General features: G+C 39.2%; 1 protein-coding gene across 1 annotated transcript in view; it reads right to left on the bottom strand.

The window, feature by feature from the left end:
* Positions 1-790, bottom strand: part of tafa3a (TAFA chemokine like family member 3a) — a 104,631-nt gene extending 103,841 nt beyond the window's left edge. The window contains exon 1 of the mRNA XM_014008645.1: positions 363-790. The gene's annotated coding sequence lies outside the window, so the exon portion shown is untranslated. The remainder of the gene's footprint in view (positions 1-362) is intronic.
* Between the last annotated feature and the right edge of the window lie 6,349 nt (positions 791-7,139).

Below are 7,139 nucleotides of genomic sequence, written 5' to 3'. Positions count from 1 at the left end.
AGTGGGAAAGATACTGAGTCAGTTCTGTGCAGAGATGTGTAATAAAATCAACTAGGTTTTTTGGTCAAATTTAAGCAGAACACACACATATTGCACATATATGTTCTCTGCCTTTTGACAATATAAAGTAGAATATTTGCCAACCTGCTACACATGAACACAACCACATGTAGTCATCAATTCCCAGCTGGATTCAGTAAAATCAATAATTTTATCAATCAGCCAGCAGGAGAGAGACGTTCAGACAGGTGACTATTTAGTGTCTTATAGATTTAGAAACTCATTATGAATTCTATATATTCGTTGTCAAAACGAGTGGAAAGACGCAGCTGAGAGGTTAAAGAGCTGCATTGCCGACCTACCTGCCGTTTTTCCTCTCAATTAATCCAGATAAGCGTCCCTTTCATTTATGCTCCATTGCCAGATTAACAGCAGAGACCTGTTCTTCAGGGGATTGAGATTTCCTCCTCGTCTCTTCCAGATTCCCTGGACAACACATAAGCGCAGAGGTCTGACATCAAGGCTCTCCAGACACCGGATCCCAGAGTCCAGACCCACCTCTGAACTGGGGGGTTTGCAGGGTGCGACTTTAAAGTCTATAAAAGTTGATGCTGCTCCGGGTCTGAGTCGCAACTTCCCATCCGCCGGAGCTCCGCGGCAGCTGGACTCCACTCCGGACAGTAGCTCATAGTTTCAGGATTTAACTAATGAGTCTGTGTTTCATTTTCCTGCACTCCTCCATTCACAAAGTGTGAACAGTTGGGCTTCTGGCTGCAGCGTCGTGCAGTTAGAGAAAAGAATCTGAGGAGTCCGAAGGATGAGAGACGCATCAGTCAGTCTGAGCAGCCTGGAGAAGTTGCGCCGGTGTTTCAGCGCCCCCCAGCGGTCATTCATGATAACAGGCCTTCATGAAGCATAAGGGTTTTGTTTTTTTTTACATACTAAAATAAAAATAAAAATCCAACGTTAGCCAAACTTTTCACTCAAGTAGCAAAACACAGGCACAAGTGTATAATAAATAAAAGAGACAGGGATGGTTTAGCTAGGCATTTATGTTCAATTTTTTGTTGTATTTTTAGTGATTGCTTAGGCATAAACTTAAAATAATAGAGCATCCCTCCCCTTTTTCAAAACAATTCACTGAGTTAACAGAAAAGCTCAGACTTATTTGCAAAAACTTCCCAAAAATCATGAGATTTAATAAACACTCATTTGTCATCACATCAGACACGTTGTTCAAATAATTACCATTGTATCCTAATGTGCTCAACTTTACGCACTTTAACTGTTCATAAACCATAAATGAGTTATGCAGGAAAAAAGAAACATTACGGCAAAGGCTGGTTCACCCCAAAGATCCGGTGCCCCGGCACAAACAGAGCAATGTTGTATATGCTGTTAAGTGCCAGGAGGACTGCGACCAGTTATACATCGGGGAAACAAAGCAGCCACTGTTCAAAAGAATGTCCCAACACAGACGAGCTACATCTAATGGCCAGAACTCTGCAGTTTTCACTCATTTACAGGCCAGCGGTCACTCTTTCAGAGATGAGGATGATCTCTCTCTCTTCTTGATAGAGAGGAACGTTGGTTTGAGAGAGGAGTAAAAGAAGCCATTTTCGTGAAGAAAGACTGTCTATCGTTAAACAGAGGTGGAGGCCTCCGTTTTCAGTTGTCCCACTCCAACAGCGCAGCTATTGCCAGTATCACTCCACCCCCTGTTAACAATAGGTGTTAATTAGGTGTCAACAATAGCCATGTGATGTGAGTATCAGTCACATGGAGGCTGGGCTTAAGAGCCTGAAWTTTGCCTGAAACTCTCAGAATGAAGAAGTCTCTTGGAGGAGAGACGAAACGTTTCATTAGAGAAGAACCCGTCCAGAAGACCTACACAATTTTTTTCTTTTTGATTTTTTACCTGGATTACTGAGATGCATCAGGATATGCAGGGGGAAAAAATCAAATACATGTAGTGCAAGCACACCAATACTGAAGAATAATAAAAATAATTATTTCTTACCATAAAATCTGCTGTCATGATGGAAGTCTGAGCAAAACATGTTCCAGGTTTCTATAAAGTCAGCAACTCRTTGTGTAGACAAAACTGTAATAGCACACTATCCAACACAATAAGTAAGGGCTAGGCACTTTAACAAAAGGAAATACATTTAAATGTAAATTTATATTAAATCTTCGCAACATGTGTTAAAAAGGTTAATAAAAGCAAAAAATAAATAAAAGCAAAATAACGAAATTATAAGAATCAAGTTTATCTTTAGTCTTTTGGAGATCAGTTCATCCTCTGCTCACTTAAGCTTTAACAGAGCATTAATGTCCTTTTAAAACAGTTCCTCGTACATATTAAACATTATCATTTCTCCATTATTTCAATAGTTTGTTGCATCTGATTCATCAGAACTCAGGAAYGTTTGGAGCAAACATTCAACCTGTGAAGCAACCTGCAGAATTTGGATTTCAGGAGGATTTAAGTGGGACTGCCCTTGGAGAATGTTGCCATCTTAAAACCAGAGCCAAGTGCTTCGTATGAAAACACACACACACAACATCACACACACACACACACAACATCACACAGGCAGTATCAAAGGGTGGAGCACACCAATCCCTGCTGACCAAGTAGAAAAAAATGCCTGCTCATTATCACTGACCAGGCTGGGCTATAAAATTCAAAGCAGATAAGCAGACCAGAGCAGGGCTTCACATGAATACTGCTGCTATTACTTTTGATTGTCTTTGTGTCATTTATATGAAACATCTCCTAAACTCATCAGGTTTCTTTCTTCCTCTTTGAGTGCGTCTCGCACATAAACCGAGCGAGAAGATGACCTCATTAATCTTTCYAGCATTGTGTGGAGCTTTACCCTTGTCATTCCCCGAACGCTGTGGTTTGTGACACCGCTCTGCTCATTAAATATGTGACAGGATGAGGTCAGCAGTGTGCTAAGGTGTCTCGAGCAGATAAAACCTACAGTAAGAAATTGTTATGGAGCCCCACAGCACAGTGTGCTGTAGGTGGCAGCTGAGGTGACTCACAAGGTAATCCCAGTTTGAGTTTTTGGCATCAAAGTCAAATAAAAAAATCTCCGGTTTTGCCTCAGTGAGGTCACAGCATACAAGAGGAGGCTCTCTGAGCTCGAGGCGTCGTGTGATTTGGCACCTCTGAGAGAAAACCTCCCTGCCTCTGATGGTGCTTTTAGTGTAGGTGGCACCTTGCATAACACTCATCATCCAATGCTTGTCATCCTGTGATTACTCTCATTTCACACGGGCAACACAAGCTGTGGAGGTTTCACAGCTCCGCATCGATTGTGGCGGCGGTGGCTCAGTTTAAAATAACATCAAGCTGCAAGAAGGGGTGAGCACTCCGCCTGAACCCTCGCTTCCTTTCCACAGAAGTGTGTTTGAAGACAACGAGACGTCTGCTGGAAAAATTGCAAGGGAAAAGGAAAAAAAAACAGACATTATGGCCTCTGGAATGGAGCTCTCCATCAATAATGCAGAGGAAGCAGCAGTTAATGCCCCCTTTAATTCAACAGGTCTGCAGACATCGGTACAGTTATTCTTCCTCGGCTGCAGATGCTCGATGAGAGGCCTCTACATCAGGCTTTATGGCTCTGCGCGTGCAGCTGGACTGCCGGGTCTTTCTCTCGACCTCATTTCCAACCGCAGAGCCATTAAGAGGTTTTCATCAGGGGGCCCCCGATAATGGAGTTTCCGACTTCACCGACGCTCTCCGGAGGGCTGCGTCTATAAAGAAAGAAATAATGCCCACATAAAGTCAGAATATATGAGCTCAATTTAGTGTGAGCACTGAGAGTACATCTTTTGACAAAAAAGGGCAGAAAAGCTTCTTCAAAATGGGAAGTGTTTTTACAGCAAAACAACCTGATTAGACCATTGTGAAACTTTGAGTCTGGAAAATAAAACCCAGAAAACATAGTTTATGTTAATAGATGGTTGACCTATTTCATTTCCAGCTGTCACAAGTATAGCCTAAATGTAAGAAACGCAAAATAGCTTTACATTTGTAATTAAAAATAAGGAAATAATATCAAAAAATAACAGTCACAAGTGCTAATGTGATTTAAACCTCTCAAAGGTTGTTGAGAAATCAAAAAGGGAGAAATGCTTTTCAATGAAAATATTGCACAATGATCATTTATTTTTGCTTAGCTAAGAGCTTTTAGGTCAGGGGTCCCCAAACYTTTTCCTGTAARGGCCACATGACTTTTCCCTTCTCTGGTGGGGGGCGGAGTCAGTTTGTAACAGAAAARGTGTGGCTATTGCAKGAGTGCCTAAATGTAAAAATKTATTGTTTTCCAGAAAGCACATTCAAATAAGCCTCTCTGGGTTCTTCACAGKATGTATTCTGCTGAGCTAACAGTCCACTTTTTAGCTTTGAGAGTTTGTTTGCTCACATTTGGCCTTGCAAGCTATCGTACTTGTCTTTGTGACGGGATTCATAGTGTCGCTGCAGATTTGTATTCTTTGAATACTGCCACCGCCTCTTGACAGATGAACAAAAAAATAATTGTTTGTCCACTGAAGCTTAAATGCCCTGCATTCTGAATCAGTTTTTCTCTTACCTAATCTTTTCTCCATTATTCCGTTCTCTCTTTGAGAGGGGCGGGTTTAGGATTTTTTTCTGGGGGTTGCCAGATAGGGGCACAGACTGCAGAAAGGTGGAACAGAAGGTCACGTTATATGTGTGTATGTATGAAATAGTTACTAATAATAGTTAATAATGAAAATAGTTCATAATTAAGGAACATTTTATTGCAAAAGTCCAACTTTATAATCAAATATAAATACACATGAATGAAAAAAAACTAAATGCGCTCTGGTATTGTTCTGGGGGCCGGACCAAATGGGGAGGTGAGCCGAATCCGGCCCACGGGCCGTAGTTTGGGGACCACTGTTTTAGGTTTTAAACACTGTGTAACCTAAACGCACTGTTGTATAAAGTACCACAAAGTGATACTTGAGTAAAAGTACAAGTATCTTACCAAAAAATTACTTTGGTAAAAGTTAGTCTCCTTTAGGAATATTACTTGAGTAAAAGAAAGTATCTGATATTTTTGTACTTGAGTATTAAAAGTAAAAGTATTGATTTAAAATGACAAGTTCGATTTTCTGTAAGGACATTTATTAGGTGGTGACCTCCCCCAAAAAATGCAGAAATGACTATGTGGTATTAAAATAATGTTTAATTGATGTTAAATTATATATACAGTATAAGCCACCACATGCATCTTTGTACTAGGTAACATATGTCTGCTATGTCCTGCTGGAGTGTGACTTGGTTTGTTTGTGTACAAACTAATACAGTATCAGAATTTTATACATTTATACTTCTCATTCAACCACAATTAAACTCACTCTATCTAGGAGGCACAATTTATATGGATAGTATTTTTTTTTTTACAATAACAAGCTGGAATGAAAAGCAAAAATGAAATAAAAGTAACGTCTTTCTGCGTCTTGCCTTTTTAAAAAATGTAAGGAGTAGAAAGTACAGATAATTGTGTGAAAATGTAAGAATAGACGTAAAAAGTAGGCTGAAAAACAATTACGCAAGTAAAGTACAGGTACCCAGAAATCCTTCTTAAGTACAGTAACAAAGTATTTCTCTTAGTTACTTTACAAGTCTGCCTAAATGTCTGAAAGTGGAGCATATTTACTGRGCATAAACTGGGCACCAGTCTAGGAGGGACTTGTGCAACAATATATAAATACTTAAGTTCATCATGTGCTATTTTACAAATAAAAAAATGATTGAAAAGAAAAAAGCTATTTTAAGCAGTAAAACWGATTTAAAACTTAAAATTCTTCTGAAATAATGTGGAAAAAGAAGCAGAAGTGGAAATAATACAGTGACTGTCAAACAACTGCAAAGGAAATAAAAACAATCACGATTATAGCTATATGTCTCAAAATAAAACACATTACATTGCTGCTTTTTAAAGCTTTCTTTCCTTCCTTTGAAGCTGAATTCAAGCCTTTGCAAAAACACATATTCAGTAGTTCTGATTCAAATAAGAACAGATAGAGACAAAAACCTTTCTGTGAAGCAGTGTTTTGTGCCATTGATCCCCCTATGATACATTCACGTTGAACTGTCACACAAAATATATGAACCACAGATGTTTGACACAACTTTTATCTTTTTTTTTTTTTCTGACTATCTGCACGAGTTATCAAACAACTCCTCTCAACGGAGATTTTCTAAACTGGGACGAGTTTCTGCACCACTGCTCCCTCGCACAGACACAAACACAGGAAGCCAGAGGATTTACTGAAACAAATTCTCCCATCATTTTCTCTGTTTCTCATGTAGTGCAGTCTGCCTCAGCACCTGCTGTCAGCAAAGGAGCAGGTCATTCATCAGAAAAGAGATTAAATCTTTATCCACTGCTACTCAGTGCTGGGAGTACTTTATCTTGGAGAGAGAAAATAAAATCAAAGTGTGTGTATGTGGGGTGTATGTGTGTGTGAGAGTGATCAATGTTTTGAGGCAATGGATATCAGTTTCCTTTTTTTTAATCACTCGCCAGCATGTAGTGTTGGAGACAACTTGCAACACAACTGATATTAAAAAAAATGTCAGAAAAAAGATGGTAAACGGAGGTTGTGTTCCCAAAATAACATGAGTCAGCTGTGAAATGCAAGATGCACGTGACTTTATAAGGCCAACAAACATTTATGAAGCACCGTTTTGTTCTGAGTTGAATCAATTATTTGTCTTTGGCTCCATCTACTGGTCAGATTGCACAAATGCAATACAAGGAGTGGCCAAAACTAAAAACTGAACCTGACAGGATTTCAGGAGTTTTATTATGCTGTTGTGCTTCAGTTTATAGGTTATTTAAAAAAAATACCATGTTTATATGAGTTAGGCTGATATCACACTAAGCCGTGACWGCTGGAGATTAGTTGGTGAGTCAAAATAGCAGTAAAATGAAGAATATGTGAATTTTCTGTGCTTAAATTCTGTTTGGGACCAAACGCACTTTGAGCATCTTCTTGTTAAAACACATTTATTAGCTTTGTTTTTTTTTTTTTTTTTGTTTTGTTTTTACCTCAGATTGTAGGTTTGTCTCCCTGTCTGGGGCTTTTCT

This window comes from Austrofundulus limnaeus, unplaced genomic scaffold (assembly GCF_001266775.1).
Source record: "Austrofundulus limnaeus strain Quisiro unplaced genomic scaffold, Austrofundulus_limnaeus-1.0 Scaffold51, whole genome shotgun sequence".
In the NCBI taxonomy this organism is placed as follows: Eukaryota; Metazoa; Chordata; class Actinopteri; order Cyprinodontiformes; family Rivulidae; genus Austrofundulus; species Austrofundulus limnaeus.
The sequence above is the reverse complement of the archived record's forward strand: the minus strand, read 5'-3'. Positions and strand labels throughout refer to the sequence as shown.